The sequence below is a fragment of the Colias eurytheme genome, chromosome 26, assembly GCF_061535395.1.
Source record: "Colias eurytheme isolate Ceu_HAF_F1 chromosome 26, ilColEury1 Martin Lab GWU primary, whole genome shotgun sequence".
Lineage (NCBI taxonomy): Eukaryota > Metazoa > Arthropoda > Insecta > Lepidoptera > Pieridae > Colias > Colias eurytheme.
This window is the reverse complement of record NC_143005.1, coordinates 5,713,680-5,732,760: the sequence shown is the minus strand read 5'-3', so window position 1 is coordinate 5,732,760 and position 19,081 is coordinate 5,713,680. Positions and strand designations below refer to the sequence as shown.

Sequence of the window (19,081 nt, the reverse complement as noted above, 5' to 3'; positions counted from 1 at the left end):
CGCCCATTTTTGCAAGTGATTACTATCAAGCTAATTTTCCACGAGTAGCTTTATTTTGATGAGACGCCCAATAATTTCATGTACGAAACTCTCGATTGTGGTAGCTAACAGAGGTAACAAGGATACAATTTTTTGATTTGATGGTTCTCAAATATTTATTACGCAATTTGTAGGACAATATGTCTGTTGAATTATATAAGTATTAAATATGTGAAAACAAAAAAATCTGCAACACTCTCCAATGTGCGATACACATTGGAAAGAGGGAACTCTTTGATCAAACCATAGATGTTGTAGGACAAATATTTTTTCGAATAATTTAAATAATTATCTTGAGATTGAACAAAAAAAAACATTCAGTTGGTAATAAATATTTGAGAACCATCAAATCAAAATATTTTATCCTTGTTACCTCTGTTAGCTACCACAATCGAGAGTTTCGTACATGAAATTATTGGGCGTCTCATCAAAATAAAGCTACTCACGGAAAATTAGCTTGATAGTAATCACTTGCAAAAATGGGCGATGGATCCTGAACTAATAGTAAATAGTTGGTCTATTATCTTAATACCTACACAAAAATATCAATAATTTTCATTTAGGTAAATACTAGTGTCCGACCGAACTTTCGGTTTCGGTTTCGGTTTCGGCCGAGTTTCGGCCAAAAATCAAGTTTCGGCCGCAGTTTCGGTTTCGGCCAAAATCGGCCGAAACTTTTGCCGAAACCGAAACTTACCTATTTCGCAAGTTCAGTGAACTTAGTTCACACACGTTCACGCTCGCCTTCGTTTTCCTCGGCAACGCTTTGACGGACGCTGTCAAAGCGTTGGTTGACCCACACTGGTGGAAACAATTTTTGATTATCTATGTTGAGATTGGAACTGGGTGTAAATGTAATTAATAATTATTATTTTTATATAAGAGGTACCTAAAAGAGACTTATTATTCTTCTAAGTACAAATACCAATCCAAAGTATTAAAGACTCTTTAATAAAGAGAAAGATCTCAAAATACCAAAACTTAGTATTTAAAGTAACAGTAACAATTACTGATTTGATTTAGATGACTGATTTTACCGAGAACTTAATTTGAAAAAATAATAAAAATTACATTTGTTATCATTAATATTTTAAAAATATTATTTTTTTATTTTATATTAAATAAATGATTACAACAATATACTGTGTTTTCCTTTCATGCCCTAATTAAGGCAAAATAATAGGTAAAATGCACCAAAGTTCAGTATTTTTAGAAATTTCATACTAGACCACGTGAGTTTCGGTTTCGGTTTCGGTTTCGGCCGAAACTGAAGCCACGGCCGAACATTCGGTTTCGGTTTCGGTTTCGGCCTGGAAACCAGTTTCGGTCGGACACTAGTAAATACCTTTTATCGGCTCAGTAAAATTAATTCATGACAAGGCGGTCGTGTATTTTTTAATTAACTCTTTCGCTTATTCGCGAATTTTAATTAATTGATAGTAATTAGTGGGAAATATTGAGAAATAGTCATTAGTGGATGCTGCCGTGCATTCGATTTAAGATAATTGATTACTTGAATTTTGTATGTACGTGCTTCGTGAAATTCCATATTTTAACGCAATTAACATGGTGCAGTTTTATATGGAAATGTCTGAATATAAGAATATTGGAGTTCATTAATCAATATGACCGTGAAATAGTGAAAACGTACATGAATATAATTATAGGAAGTAATAATAATTAGTATAAGTATGGGAATAATTATATTTTTTTTAATTCAAAGCATAACAAGATTTGTGTTTTTATATTCACTATATCGTATAGGAGCTACCAACGTTGACAAGTGAGCATTTTAGTATAGTTGGTTCTTTGATATACTGTTCCTCTTGCTATTTCGGTTAGAGTCCGGGCTGTCTGGCTGGTCGCAGTGGTTGCGTTTTTTAGTGCGCATCTCTTCTGCACAGGATAATTTCCTTAATTTAAAGTCATTTTTTAACGCGTAATTTTTAATATTTTACCTTTAGATAGATCCATTAGACATAATTTTTTTATTGCAAGACGTTTTTTTCGTTGTTAAATAGGTGCCAGACGCAATTTTTTATTTCGTTTTTATAAAAAATTCAAATTATTTTAGAATGTCTGTAAATTTCATATTATGTTCTTCAAACATTATATAATCTAAAATTAATTAGCCAGACGCTAATTCGATTGTTAAGTATTAAATAATGTGTATAAATAAAAAAAAGTAATGAAGCATGCAGCTCATCAGCTAGTGTACTTTAACTATGCGACAGGAAATAATTGCAAGAATACAATATTATTTACTTTACTGTTCTTATAAATAAAAGCTTAAATGAAAAAAAATAAACATAAAAGTGAAAAATAAATTAAAGTTACCATACATTGAAAAGAATGGAATAAAAACTTTATCAATGAAGGTTAAACAATTACATTGTTAAATTTAAAAAGCCATCTTCATAATCATCATCATCATCATCTTTCCTCACACTGTCAGAATTATTTATGTTATCGTCTAAGGAATTGTTATTGTTTTCCAATATTCCATCATCTGTAAACAACTAGAAAGTTTGTTTCAATATTATTGATGTACACACGTACACACACACAACACACACACACCACACCACACACGACACACACACGTGAACACACACACACACGCATGTTTAAGTTTGTATTGAATTTAACTAAAGTAGTTAGCATGAATTTATATAGGTAGGTATACTAGCGGTCCGCCCCGGCTTCGCCCGTGGTACCTACATGTATAAACTATCCTATCTCTCAAGTTGAATCGAACTGCACATGGTGTGCGAATTTTATTATAATCGGTTAAGTGGTTTAGGAGTCCATTGAGGACAAACATTATGACACGAGATTTATGTATATATATTAAGAATTAAGATTAATGAATTAATATTGTTATCATCATCACTACATAGTAGGTATAAAAAAAGTCGCTTTCTCTGTCCCTATGTCTCTTTAAATCTTTGAAACTACGCAACGGATTTTGATGTGGTTTTTTAAATAGATAGAGTGATTCAATTGGGAGGTTTATATGTATAATAACATCCATTAAATAGTGGAGAAGTACCTACTGTTATTTTTGAGGTTTCTAATGTGATTACGTAAATAATTACAATTTTTCCACTTACAGTGCAAACGGAGGCACCCTACGAGTTTTATCAAAATAATGTACTAACTACATTGAAAAGGTCTACAGAAAAGTCCGTGATGGTATATGTCTATCTCTTATGGATAACCCACAATAACTTTTTTTATCATTTACTTTTTACGACAAATAATGGCTAATTTTCGAAGCGATTTTAACCAATACAGCATTAATCCTTAACCAATTAAAGACCTTGAATACATTGTTCATTTAATATAGATCTATATGGCCTTTTACACATGGATTTCAGTGAATATTTTCGAAGATATTACAGATTTAAAAATTGCGGGACGTAGCGTTTGCGGCGGTACCAGCCGGCCGCCCGGCTATATCTACACTAATATTATAAAGAGGAAAGCTTTGTTTGTTTGTTTGTTTGATTGTAATGAATAGGCTCATAAACTACTGGACCGATTTTAAAAATTCTTTCACCATTCGAAAGCTACATTATCCACGAGTAACATAGGCTAGGTTTTATCCCGGAAATCCCACGGGAACGGGAACTATGCGGGTTTTTCTTTGAAAACGCGGGCGAAGCCGCAGGCGGAAAGCTAGTATTTTATACCCGTGCGAAGCCGGAGCGGGCCGCTATGTTTTTATATTCAACGTTCACAGTTTTTCTGTAGTGTATTTAGCGATTATTGCACCCGTGCGAAGCCAGGGCCGGGCGGGTCGCTAGCTGTTAATATTAGATATATATTAGAAAATTTAACTTGTATTGGCAACACTGTATTTTGTTTGTGGTTCTTTTTCTTCTTGTACGCGGTGTGTAATGTGTGGTATTAGGCAATGTGCTATTGGAAACAATATACATAAGTTTATGTAATCGCTGTTTTCATTTAAACCCATAACTTAATAGATAAGTAATAAAAAAATTGTTTTGTATAGAAGATTGTTGATGTACCCTAATAGTTTATTTTTTAGCCTAAGGAATAAAATGTACCAATGGAAGGTACTTGTTCCCACAACACAGGGAATCCTAGAGTAGGAACAATTCAATTTCTATGCATCTTAGGTATATTTTCGAAAAAAAGAAGTTATTTTTTATTGTTATTTAATTTTCGCGGCCGACCCTTTCTATCTCTCTTGCACTTTAAACTATCTCTCCATATACACAATCATCAAATTGTTATACTTACCTACTTTCACTACGTTTTTATTTGTACATATTTAATACTTAACAATCGAATTAGCGTCTGGCTAATTAATTTTAGATTATATTATGTTTGAAGAACATAATATGAAATTTACAGACATTCTAAAATAATTTGAATTTTTTATAAAAACGAAATTAAAAATTGCGTCTGGCACCTATTTTACAACGAAAAAAACGTCTTGCAATAAAAAAATTATGATTGATGGATCTATCTAAAGGCAAAAGTTTAAAAATTACGCGTTAAAAAATGACTTTAAATTAAGGATAATTTCCTGTGCAGATAAGATGCGCACTACTGAACGCAACCACTCCGGCCAGCCAGACTGCGCGGACTCTAACCGAAATAGCTAGAGGAACAATATATCAAAAAACCAGCTATACTAAAATGACTTCTTTTTCAACGTTAATAGCTCCCGTACCAATATAATAATACTCGCTTTTGTAATATCAGTAAAATAGTGTAATCGAGCGCATTTAGATTTAACAACCTATTGACTTTTATTAAAATCTTGTAATAGTTCTCAATAAAATTTTATTGATCGTATATTTTATTCGTTAATTGTACCTTTCACAATACGTCGCTTTGATTGAATAAATTTATAAGTGTAGATGGCAATAAAATAATTGCAGGCGTCTAATAAATTATATTAAGTGCAAGAACAATATATATTCAGCGGTGTTCGTTAAATTTTATAAAAACCCATAAATAACACAAATAATAAATGTCTTTTCAACTGACTTCATATAAAAGAGGAGGTTTGTCAATTCAACATTTTTTAGGTTTACTACTTGAGAACTTTCCATTATTTATTGGTATTGCTATATGGTATTTGAAAATTCCTTGTCTTGTAATGATAATAATTTGAAGTCGGTTTAGTTTCTTGTTGAAACATAATGTTTTCAAGACATGTTAGCATTTAGCATACGTGACTCTACGTGGTATTATTTGTGTTTTAATTTTTAATTAACTATCTTTGTTTTAAAATTTTGTGACTCATGTATATCAGCAATAGATTGGCGACGCGTCACGTCACTTGACGTCAGTTAGTCGCGTCGTTCAGCTGTCTGGGTGTGTATCACTATTAATAATGTTAAGGAAATGTTCGTATTACAATCAATAATGGTTTCGAACAACTTATGTTGATGTGTCATGTTCTATAACTTTTACTATTATAATAATTTTATGTGATGAATGGGGATATGATTTGGATATACGATACATGGCCTTTCTGTTTTATAGACTGAAAGTTTGATGATTTTCAAGATATAAGAAGGATAAAGCATAAGAAATGAGAATAATTTAAGTACCTACTTAGTTTTCTTTTTGTCGTGGAAATCTTGAAAGTGTTTTAGTAAGGAGAAATTTTTTAGTTGAGGCAACGAATATAGTACAGAAGAAGATATTTATCAGAGCGTTTTTAGATATAGACATGCAAAATATTATACATAAGCTTATTTATTATGTGACTGAATGAATACAGCTTTACATCCATTGCACTGACACATTGTGTCGTGTCGGCGTCGGATCGCAGACGGATCGTCCTGTCGTCGGATGCAGTAAATAACAAATTTTAAAATAAAATTCGCTTACAATTTGTTATGTGTCGCTTAGTCATTAGTATTAGGGATTATTGCCTTTATTCGTATAAAATATAAGAAGTAAGATTTATCATTTAATATACTACTACATTAATGAATTAACATTTTTGAGAGATTTCATTGCAGAGATCTTTTTAGATCAGTTTTAAATAGCACGTGTAAATTGTTTATATTTAAAAATTTAGACTTATGCCTCTGGCTCGCAAAACTTTAAATTCATAATAGAGTCGTCTGGGCCTCGTTACATCTATTCGCCGATTAATGTATTGGATTTTTTTTATCTTTCCTTTATCTAAGTCATTTCAACAACGATACAAACAAACAACGATTCGCATTTCTCTGACCTACATACCAAATTTCATTGTAATCTTTTATCTTTTTATACATAAATCAAATACGAATTACTGCGTACACATGTGAATAGTCCCTCGCAAGCTCTAATATAATCCTGCGCGTACGTTGACACCGTTCGTTCCGTGTTATTGATCCAAATCGATCGAGTTATAGATCAATTGACGTATTTAGAATACACGCGCCATTTTTATTGAGGCTAGCTATTTTTAAACAGGGGAATATAGGATACATCTCCTTGGACTACATTATGATTAGTATTGAGATAATGATAAATTATGATAATGATAATGATGATAATGATATGAGTTGTTTTATTATAATTATGATGATATGATAATTATGATAATGATATGAGTTGTTTTATTTGGTTGATCTTATGGGTCTTTAATAACGCGTATTTGTATCGTTATCTTGAACCTTATTGCCAAAAATAAGGTATTTAAAGGAAGTAAGTTATCTTGAAACTCATTGCCAAAAATAACGTATTTAACGAAAGCACTTTTTTCTTGAACAATGTTTTTAAAAATATCTTTAAATATTGTAAATATTATAAATATACGAGAGTGGTGATGGACATATACCACACTTGCCTTGCTTGCTGTTAAGTGTTGGGTAAGAAAAAACTAATTTAAACCAATGTTACATCATAATCTAATAAGATATTACAAGCTTAAAGGTAAAAGAAAATACCAAGAGGTACAATGGAAGATTAACATATTTTTTTAATAATAAGTATCTACTTATATTATTAACGTAACTGTTAAAATTTGTTAAGTCTTAGGCTATGGGATTTATTTAAATCCTCTTTTAAAACCGTTACAGTATTAAGATAAGCTTCTCACAACGAGAAGGTCGAATTTCAAATATAACCTGTCAATTTGTATTTGTAAATAATATATTATACTAGCAGTCCGCCCCGGCTTCGCCCGTGGTACATGTTTACGTTTTCTCTACATAAGAACCATCCTCGTACTTCAAGGAATATAATAAAAAAAGAATTATCGAAATCGGTTCAGCCGTTCTCGAGTTTTGCGCTTACCAACACATTTTGCGATTCATTTTTATATATAAGACTAGCGGTCCGCCGCGGCTTCGCCCGTGGTACATAATATTTACGTTTTCTCTACATAAGAACCTTCCTCGTACTTCAAGGAATATAATAAAAAAAGAATTATCGAAATCGGTTCAGCCCCTCTCGAGTTATGCGCTTACCAACACATTTTGCGATTCATTTTTATATATAAGAAGATAATCTATTTTCAAGGCGATTTACTTATAACCCGTTTGGAAATATCATTGAACTAAATATCTATATAAATATTGAGAGATTCATTTTATGTTTTTATAATTAATTGATGATTCGAAATACATATTATATACGATAGTAGCAATATATTATTTTCCTTATAAAGGTAATCCGCTCTATCCATATTAAATATCTGTAATGAAGTTGAAATTTAAAGGTGGTCTTCTTAATGCATATTAAATATGATCTTAATATTTATTGACATGTCATATTCCTATACATTTACTTTAGAAATAATTTGTGAATGTATTTTGTATTGCTTCAATTAATTGCATATCAGATATCAGATTACAGCCAAATCGGTTCAAAATTTTTGCGTGAATGAATAAAGAAAATTGCATTTATAATACATATTGGTAGGAGGTATTTTTGTGCTCATAATTAATATTATAATAGTGATTTTTACCCATTCAAGGTACCTACTTAAATTTAAGTAATAATTTACAGCCTTTTCAGAAGGATATCTTGGCATGGTCTTAACGATGTATTGTTCTGGGCCCTACTACCTATATAAACTAATAATATTAAAGTAACAAAGGATTGCCCTGAATGGCCTATTTAAAAGGCGATTTCTAAAGCCCCCATTTTACAATCCCACTTACAATTGGAGCCCTTGGCCCTAAACGTTACCTGTCTGTATTTACTAAAAATACTTACGTTGAATAAACATTGTACAAACCGACCATGTTGAATATGCAGGCTTATCATAACGCGGCACAATGAAATGGAAGCTTTTTAAACCGGTCAGGTTACACATGCGCCAGCGCACGTTTCTGATGATTCTCTGTCAGTTGCTCTCGCGCATCGATCGATGTCGACGCGTGTTTTTGTTAATTTTATAAATTAAAGTTCAAAGTTTATTTATTTGTGCTTAAAGTTTGCAGTGGATTCAGTTACAAGTGCAATAAGGAACTTCGAGTGTAAAGGTTGTTTTCATTATTTTTATGTCAATGATAGTGGTTTGTTTGGTTGTTTCGTGAAATGGAAATGATTCGTAAAATTTATGTTTTTCATTCGTTACGTAATTTTGATATTTGTACGTGAATCAGATGGTTCATCTAATGAAATATTCGTCATTAGCTGTTATGATATTTTCGTAAGTTTGTTATCGTATATAATGCGTCATGTTATAGGTACCGGTCTTTAATCGGTCGGGATATTACAACAAGTATTTGTAATACTTCGGTTACAAAATATATGAGAGATAAAAGTGTCAACAAAATATGCATTCCTATGTTGTAGCAAGCATTCAATTAAATAACAATTTAGATTATTTTAATTCTTTTAAGGTTTCAGTAAAATTAAATTGTTGATGTTTGTTAATGAGTCCCCTTTTTAATGGATTAAAACAACTTACTAATGAAATTTTTATAGTTTTGATGAGACGATTATCATTCAATTATGTAAATTTTAATGTTAGTTTAACTAATTCAGTGACATTTATGATTTGAAACGATCAATAAATAAATTGGATAAGGAATGTTCCCACATTTCGTATGTAGAGAAAAATTTATAAACCTTTACACGTAAATTAGAAACAAAATAGGTATTTATTCCTTCAACTGGAAAGGTCCTTTTTCCATTTAAAAGTAGGTAGCTGTACCTTCAATATACATATCTCGTAATCCCTGAAAAAATAGAGGCATACTTCAGTAAAAAATTTCATATTGTCGTTCTTTTTAATAAAAATATTTCAAACGAAAAATTGCTATTCCTACTAATATAATAGTTGTCGAAGATCAGTAAATGTAGGAGGAAGGTGCATAATTAATATTTTATTGAAATTAGTTGGGATCCTTTATTATTCAATGTAGGAGTTTAGCATGATTATTATTAATACAAGTATAAGCTCACTTGGCTGTCTACTTTTAAAACATACAAAATTTCAAATCGTTTCAAATGTAATAGACTTACAATTTATTGAATAAACGCTCTATTTTTGGAGAATAAACAGAAAGAAAGCCCGACAGCCCCAAAAGATTCATCTCCAGTGAATAAAATTCGGAGGAAAATAAAATAAATACATCAATTATTCAGTAATCTATTGATACCCGGGCACAGTCCATGAATCACTCTTGATTTAAGGCAATGTTGTGTTTAGCTAACGTTTTGTTTTCTGTACAAACATCTACTGGTCAGAGAGCTGGCGGCTGTTTCTTCTAACTAATCAGATTTTTATATTTTGTACTACGTTCAAATTGTGTTGTATAGAGTTTTCATAACCGAGCAGGAATAGGACCACCATTCTATTTCATTTTTAACTTGTTTCAAGAAGTGTATGAAATTTCTTGCGAACGTCGCTTCATAGTCTCTGATAATAATTAATTATCCAACCCCCCTAAATCGTTTTCGTATTTTGATTTTAGTTCGAAAAGCATATAATATTCCCTCAGTCCCGGAATCACAGACACAATAGAAAATCTATTGTGTCGCGGCCCGATCGGGCCGCTCGGTGGTCAATGGGATATGTATACAGGATGTGTATCAATATCTCTAATAATAATTGCAATAACTGTAGTATTCTAATATCTACACATAAAAAGGATGAATATAATATGGTAGTGCTACGTTAATAACGATAATACGTTGAAAATGAAATGTAGGCCATTATTTTTAAGCGAGTAGTGAGCGTGGCATATCCCTATTCATAAAAGAGTATAATTGAAATGACGAGAACTTAATAGTGATCTTCATAATAATATGTCGTTGCGATTAAATGCCTATTTTGTCCTAAACCTAACAGATATAATATTATAAGGCTCTGTATCCAATACATTGTTTGAAAAGCTGCAGGCTCTCTGACTATTTTGGAAGTGATAGAATCGAGGTATCATTCGTGACTTCAATATTATGTTAACAGCTGCATTTTTATCAAATAATCGTGACTGTGAATTTTACTCGATAGCCTCTATCTAATCTCAAATTAAATTTCTTACTTTCTACAAAATTTTAACTGTCCTTTTCGTGGCGTTTATCTAATCGTAAATTTATTACTGTACTTTCTACTTGTTAGTTATGATTATGTCAGGTATATTTTACTAGTATGTATATTAAAAAACATTCCTACAATATTTCACCATATCTACTGCAGTTTGTATTACATGTTGTTAATGTATGTCTAATGCCTATCTTATGGAGACATAACTCCACATAAGTGGAGCAAATCGTGATTTTAATGTAATGTAAAATGAATTATTACGAAACGTGATGCATCTCAAGTCAAAGCGAGGATCTGTTCTCAAGGTTTGTTTTATAAATAATTTATTTGCGTTCAGTTTGAGTGGTATCCGGTGTTCGAGTGCGGATGGTAACGATTAATTTTAACCACCCCAGTTCCGATGCAAAAAATGTACCGTTGAAATACCACTGGTTATCGTTCCCATGGCATTTGCTTCCCAAACTAATGTATCATCTTCTAGTTTTTTTTGGTACAAATTGCTCAATTTCTGGTATCCTGTTTATTGGTTATAATTGCTGGGTTGGAGTGCCTTAATGATTCGAAGACTGTAATTAGAGCAATGTTTAATTGCTTGTGTAACATGTTATTAGAGATTGTTATTAATTTAGATGACAATGGAATTAAATGCTCCGCAAAGATACATCGCAATATACTTATGTAGTTTTTATTAGGAACCTTTCGTGAATTTAAAGTACCTACTTGTATGTCGATAAATCTACGGTTTTAGCATTCAAATGTGGTCTTTATTAGGTAACATTAAGAAAAACTCCTATTCAAATAGAAGACGCTGTCCAAAATGGAAACCAAAGTTAATTTGGTGATATTTCTCTATTGCGTCAGTTCCACCACGTAAGGAATAAGTTAGTAATGTCTTGGATCAATTTCCAAATTCTATTTCATTAGAAAAATGAAGGTTACTTGAAACTAATTTCAAATTCCTTACCCTGAACTAGTTGCGTACACCACTAGACTTATAATATGAGTAGCAATTTAAATATTACCTCTATTCACAATAGCGTTATAATAATGCATACAAATGCAACCTATATAACCGACTTGCATTCTAAATGGAAAATGATTTCCATTGTGCAAGTCGTGAGGTTAGCAACACTAACGACCTTAGACCCTAGTCTTAATGTCTTGAAGCTTAGCCAACTCTACTTTCCCTTATATTGTTTGTTTACTTTATTTAATGTGGATATCGAAATTGTTCGATGTAAAATAGAGAGAGGAAACCTGCACAGCAGTACCAAGTTCTTCCAAGTATGAAAGGATATTTTTCTTTCCCTAGTATGACTGAGTCATCTTCTTCATTTCGTATTTCGTATCAACTCGCATCATGAACCTTTTTATTAATCTTGGGTTCATATTCTATCCTCATGTCAACCTTATCAGCTATAAATTCCATTCTGAAATAATAAAAAAAAGTTCTTCCTCTTTAAGCAATCGTGTAACCCAATTTCACGATCCTTATTCTCTTCGCTTATTAAAGCAACATCACATGCATTATTTCAGACTACCCTACCTTTTACAGAACATTGAGCAACACTCCATTTCTTCAATTTTGAAATCGATGATTCAAATTAATCCTTAATCATAAGGTAATAAAGGATCATATTGGGCAACATCTCAGTTTACCGACAACTTAATAACTTCTTACACAACGTATTGATTGTGAGCATAATTAATTATGTCCGCCGATATGGCGTGATGACATTCGTGTAATTATTTGATTTGTGGCGCATTTTAACTGTGCTGAAATGATTTCGAGTTAAATTTATGTCCATGGAGTTGTTACTTGCATCAGTATTGATTAATTGGTAAGTACACCAGCTTTTATAGGTAATTGAGTTATAGGGTATAGCTTCTATGGAATTTCAAGACAATCTTTAATTATAATTGGTCTACAATTGCGCGTTTTGTAATGGATTCTTTTAAATATTGTATGAAGACTAGCTATAGGTACCTACTATCAAGTTTTCTACTCGTCACGTAAGCCATATTAAACAGGTTGTAAATGGCTTAAATCTTATACTCTCTTGAGATAAACCTGGTTTAATAAATCAGTTGCAACACCCTGTTATCAGCGTTACTTGGCGACATATAGTTTCCATTTTATCTCTATTTTCCACTTTCATAACATCAGCCTGTTAGCTGGTTTAATTTGAGTAAAACATTCACACCGCTGGGAATAAGAACATAAATCATTATTTTCTCAGTCTTCTTTTACTTTATCGTAAATAGTATAGTTGCATTTGCTCTTCGCTTCTATCTTTCTGTTTATCCGACGGAATGACCAAATAAATTGCGCAACTTTTTTTAATTAATTACAATTTTTACGTTGGTTTAAGATGCTTCTTACAAAATGTATGTGTTACGAAACATATCTTAACTAAAGTGCCATAAAACTTACTTCCATGGCTTACATAACCTAATTGCACTAAGCCAAGTCAGGTAGCTAGTACTTTAAAACGTTACAATCACCAACGTTCTCAGAAGCATCCCAACAAAGAGCTGCCTAATGCCCATGTGGTCTCTTTGTCAACGCCTTATTAGCATCCTCTCGTCCGTCTGCTTGTCACACGCATTCGTTTTTGAATGTCATCATTATATGGGCCATTGTTTTGAGTCCACCCACATGTGTCAAATACAAGAATTATGAATCTGTCGTGTGCTTTAAGTTGAACGATTGGTTGCGTAACAGGAGGCTATTCGTGGATGATTATAATCGATGTGTTATGCATTGCTTTGTTTTGATACTGGTTTGGATTCGTGATTATGTAATTGGTAGCACAAGTAAATTTTATATTTGAGCTGTCTTATTAGTTAATTGAATGATACATCCATATGTTTGTACCAATCAAGTTTATATTTATCAAACAGAAGAGTTTTCTGAGAAAAGTTTACGACATGAGATAGTATTTTGTCTTCATCATTTGTGTTCTTAATTTCTGGAAGGATACCCTATAATAAAAGGCAACTTTTACAGAATAATAGACCTATGTTTTAACTTTCTTAGACATAAATCTAGGACTAAACAATATATTTATAGCACTATTGTTCCGTTCTTTTGTAAATCTTAATAGTTCGTACTCTATGCAAGCGATATCGAGTCAACCACGAATCATACTTACATACGTAAATATTGTTATCTGCCTGTAGTACCTACTGTTCGTAGTGTTATCATTATTCATTGTCAATGCTTTATTGTCATTGTCGTTACTTTATTATTTATTCTCATATCTATTGTGTTATCGGCTTATAACACGTATAATTTAGGTTTTATTTTAATAAAGGAAATGGATTTTAAGTTGTTAAGATGTGCATTTCTGTAATATATTTGTTCCGTTTATTTTTTTTGGGCTATTTTATTTTTTTACTATGTATATCAACTAATATTAGAAATAATAATAGTTCATTAGTTCCATAAATAAATTCTAAATTATAAGTTAATAATTGTGTTGATGAATCTATAATGCTCTATGAAAATAATGCTAAATTACTGTAATTATAGCTAATTAATTATTACAGTAAAGGACACAATGCATCTATTTACGTAAAATTGCAACAACTAGTTACTCTTAGGCCTTAGCATTTCTATACTGCTTCTTTACATAACTTATTTTTCACACACCCTATATATAAAATCGTGTAAATTGAACGTGTCGCAAACACCTTGAGAAATATCTCCACCATGGATTGATAGCGTTTCTTGCTTCATATTTACATGCATATATTTACATTTACTGTGGATGAGGAAACCTTATCAGAGCCAGGTAGTTGGCAAACATCCGTGCCCTAGCAGGCTGAAGAAAATTGGAACAAGATACAGCCATAGTATAAGAATAAGGAATAGCCTAACACAGTTTGTGTTTTATATTATACTCAAGCTGTACCTTGCTGTAGGTCTTGCTGTAGGCCTGCTGGGGTATGTGTCCGGGGATAGGAAGAGAAACTAAAAAAAAATGTAGCTGACGTCGGCTAGGCTGGCTTAAAACGATTTTGTGGTAACCAATAATAAAGACTAATAACCTATTTGTTGTTACATTGTGCGATAATTAATAAAAAAACTCTATTGAAACATAAACGTTAGTAAATGTTGATAGAGCACGTATTATAATACGTAACTTAATGTTATTGAACGTGAATTTAGCATAGTTTTCATACATTTCATTGTTTATAATATTTTATTTGCGTCTATTAGTTATGCACCAGTCACCACTATTAAATATTGAATATTGGAAATAATTCTGTATTTTTATACTTTTCAAAGAACTAGAGCGAAGCACATCGCAATTAAACATTTTGATATCCCAAACAAAGAAAGCGTCTAATCAAAATAGATTGATTATTTTTGTATAATAGACGTGTAACAACAAATTAAATGGCTGTTACGATGTAGGTCATGCCCTCTATTCTTGTATGGATGGATGTTAGGTATAAAGAATTCGTTACGTGAAATTACATTCGATACGATCTATTGTATCGATTTATTCTATTGGTTTTGATTAATTTTTATGGAGCGTCTATGTAAGGGCATTAAAATTTTATAACACACGTAGGTAACTATTTTTTTAATCTGTGGCAATACTTTCTATCGTTAAAATAATTGCTTATAAGTTTTTAACTAGAAAACTTTAGAAATATAATGTTTATAAGTATTATGAAATAATAATAACTATGCATGTAATGAACTCATAGAACATTTAAATTATTATTTAACTAAACATCAGTAGTCATTTTAAGCATGTCTCATTAGAATAAGTTGAATTTACTGCATTCTAACTTCACACACTATTTAACTCTACTTGGATGTAATTTATCTGACTTTGACTATTTACTTTTTGTTACATACTTTCCTTGTTTATAGAAAAAGAACTCTAATGTCAAGGGCTTAGGTATATTATGGTGTGAATGATAGGGCGCCTATTGTGTTGAATTTCAACCACAGAATGGTAACAATTGCTTGATTACAACAATTGTCCGTATTTATGCAAAATGGAACCACTCGACAAATTTCGTTTTTTGCTTTTATTGAAGAATACTCATTCAAAAGTGGTCTAAATTCTTATACAAACAAGAACCACATGATTTTTACGTTGGAAACAAGGTATACTAAAAGCAGAAAGGAACCACCAGCAACAACGAATAATACCATATTAAGCAAAACCGAACCACAGCACCACGGGACTGCTTTGTTCAAACAAATAAACGATATTACTATCATGTCATTTTATACAAAACAGATCCACACCTACTTGGTACCATTATACATTACATATATTTCTATTAATAACAATTATTTTTAATACACAAAATGGAACCAGGTTTCTGTGGTATGGTTATGCGTAAAATAAATACATAATTTAATTGTAATTTTTTATTGCAAAATAAAACCACAAGCATTCGGTTCTATTATGCATAAATAAATATTGTAAAACATTCTGAAACCCATCATCGCTATATGGAACCAAATGCCTTGACTTGTTACAATGCTTCTAATCTTTAAACAACGTATTTCATTACTTAAATAGCTCAAAGTGCAAAACTCCAATTTTTAAAGTAAAACGTCGAACATCTGTCAATATAGGTGACATTCAGCGAAGTAGTTTGAATACGTGACGGTGTTTTTTTCCTCCGCGAAGTAAGTTCTATTGTTTTTGTTAATTACCTTTAAAATTAGATGTGAAAATGTTTAGTAATAAATAAATAAGCAAGCAATGGGTAAGAAAAGCATTGGAGACGAACACCGAAGATAATAATGAAGATACAACGGGTAAGTAGTTTTATTTAATGCATTTAAGTACTTATTGAATCTGAGATGCAGGTACGCTTTATCCACTTTTGATTCATTCCCGATTGTGGTGTGATTTTAAGAAGATAGTTCATTAAGTAAGTACAAGAGGAATCCTCTGTGGATTTACGTATTTTAACGACAATTTCGTTGTTCACGAAGGCGCGGCGAGTCGAATTAAGAGATCATTTTGTTACGATTCATCTGTCATTGTGAGATGAAACTACTAAAGTCTAAACCCTGTTTTAAAAATAACTGTCGATGATCTAGGTACCTACCTACTATTTTGGTAAAATACGTTTAGATGTATTTCTGATGCCGCTGTAACAACAAATACTAAAAAACAGAATAAAAAAAGACGTATGGCACTCGGGGACTGCCGCGGTAAAGCTATTGCATAGCATGCCTTCAAGCCACACCTCCGAGCCCGTCGGAGTGAGGTTTTTTCGTTACGGAATTTCTCGATACAGTCCCCGCGCTCAAGGCCCGCGATAGAAGCTATGCAATAGCTTAATAAATATTTAAGAAACTCCCATACAATAAGCCGTGATTTTTTGCCGTTTTTATAGATAATGGTACGGAACTCTTCGTTGCGCGAGTCCGACTCCCACTTAGCCAGTTTTTTGTACATGGCGCATGTACATACAACATACTTAGTCGTCTAGTAGGGACACGGCTTTATAAGAACTAATAATATTTTGCTGTCGCCATATACCTACGTATAAAAGCCACGCGGCTTTATTGTTTTGATTTAAAGCTTTTTTTCTTTTTATTACAGAAGATAACGAAGAACCTTATACGTCGCTGCCTCTGGAGAAGCTTTCTTCACCTTCTAGCGATATTCAGTCCATATTACATCTCATTCCACAAGATGCACAGTTTTTATAACGGTCTCATTAGTGATGATGCAATAGAAGACCACATAGATGGACTAGACACGGTGGATTTCGAAATCCAATTTGATGATAACGTCGAATAAACGTCCTATATAAGTATTATTTTATATATTTTATTAATTAAAGCTTTAATTACGATATTATAAATACATAGTTTCATTTATATCATTAAATCCCTGGGATGTGGTTCCTTTTTGTATAAGAGAAAACCTATCAATTGATAAATGTTAAAAGGAACCACATGCACATTTTCTTAATTATCTAGAAAGTTTAAGAATATTCAGAGCAAATTTATATACACATACTTAAATAAGTAATTTATCAATGAATTTAAATAAAATAAATTTTAATTTTACTTCATCTGACAGAGCTGCAAATGTTTTTGTAAATCCTTTAATATCTCAGAAGTGCGTTTTTGCTGGGTGGTTCCTTTTTGCTTAAATACGGACAATTAATGACAATTGAGTGGAATTTGTTAGACTTCCTACAATAGGCGTTTTACTGATGCTTTGTTGTAAAAAATAGTTTGATAGTGATAGTCATAGTTTAGTGCTCATCTGTTTAAGTGCTTTTTTACAATATTAAGTAATAGGGTTTTGAAAACGAAAGTGTTAGTAAAAAGTTCAGTTTGGAGTCAAACATTTCATTAAAGTAGGTACCTATGTACTTACATGAATACTTAAATAATTATGTATTTCTTAATTTTGTAAAATAAATATGGCACGATAATAATATCACGAGTAAGTGTCCATATAGGTACGGCATAAATAGTAGAATTTATACTGATATTTACCCTCCTTTTCTGCCCCCATTGTATTTACTGTTTTGCATACATACCGAAACAGTTTGTTTTATAGTTCGCGTGGAATCATTAAATCGATGACTCAGTATTTACCTCTTGCTATATGAACACGTAACCAGGTCTCGATTTGAATGAAGATTGCAGATAAGCATTCCGGTACGAGGAAATACGCGGGAATATTGTTAAATGCATGTGTGCAGTTCAAAGAATACGGGCGAAAGAGTCCGTAACGATGATTTCCTTAAAAGATTATTCTCGATTGTATTATTAATTATTTTTGTATTATAAGATGAATTGGGGAAGTAGGCCGTAGGCGGAAATCTAGTTGTAGTTAGTTTAAGATAGGTTGTGTTTGATCTCAATGCACTCATTTTGTTAAAGGTATCTAGACGTATGTATATTATATTATGTCGTACATACTGACGAAATAAAGAAAATTTTTTGTGCTTCGTTTCTGGAACAAAATTTTATTACACGGATGATGAATTAATTATTTAAAAAATGTAATTGGAAAGAAATACGATTTAAAGTTTACAGCGCAGGTGAACACAATATAAAATCTTCATAAATAAAAACTCAGAATCCTTACCAATTTACCTGCACCTGCGAATCCTTACTAATAATTATGCAAATTTTTAAAGGAAGTTTTTCATACTAATAAGCCTTGATACGTATTATTGTAGCAGGAAGCAGAACCGCGCTCATTAACGAGTTCACTATCACGTGCTGTGGCTAATTACGGCGGAATTCAACTTGCCAAGAATTTATACACTGGACTATTTGTGAATTTGTACTGAAGAGTTTTCAGTTCATTCACGATATTTTTAGTTATAGTAAAAATAGTTTTAGGTAAGGTTGATTGTACTACGTAAACTATGACATGGTAAGGTATTTATTGTAAACTAGATTTCCGCCCGCGGCTTCGCCCGCGTTTTCAAAGGAAAACCCGCATATTTCCCGTTCCCGTGGGATTTCCGGGATAAAACCTATCCTATGTGTTAATCCAAGTTACCCTCTATATGTGTGCTAAATTTCATTGTAATCGG

At 31.9% G+C, this 19,081-nt stretch overlaps 1 protein-coding gene and 1 long non-coding RNA gene across 2 annotated transcripts in view; both read left to right on the top strand.

The window, feature by feature from the left end:
* LOC149897194 (uncharacterized) overlaps positions 1–19,081 on the top strand; it is a 99,986-nt gene that overhangs the window by 34,462 nt on the left and 46,443 nt on the right. The window lies entirely within an intron of this gene.
* On the top strand, positions 16,181–17,676 carry LOC149897195 (uncharacterized). The gene is made up of 2 exons (XR_016458222.1): positions 16,181–16,319; positions 17,116–17,676. It is a non-coding gene; the product is annotated as an uncharacterized LOC149897195 (long non-coding RNA).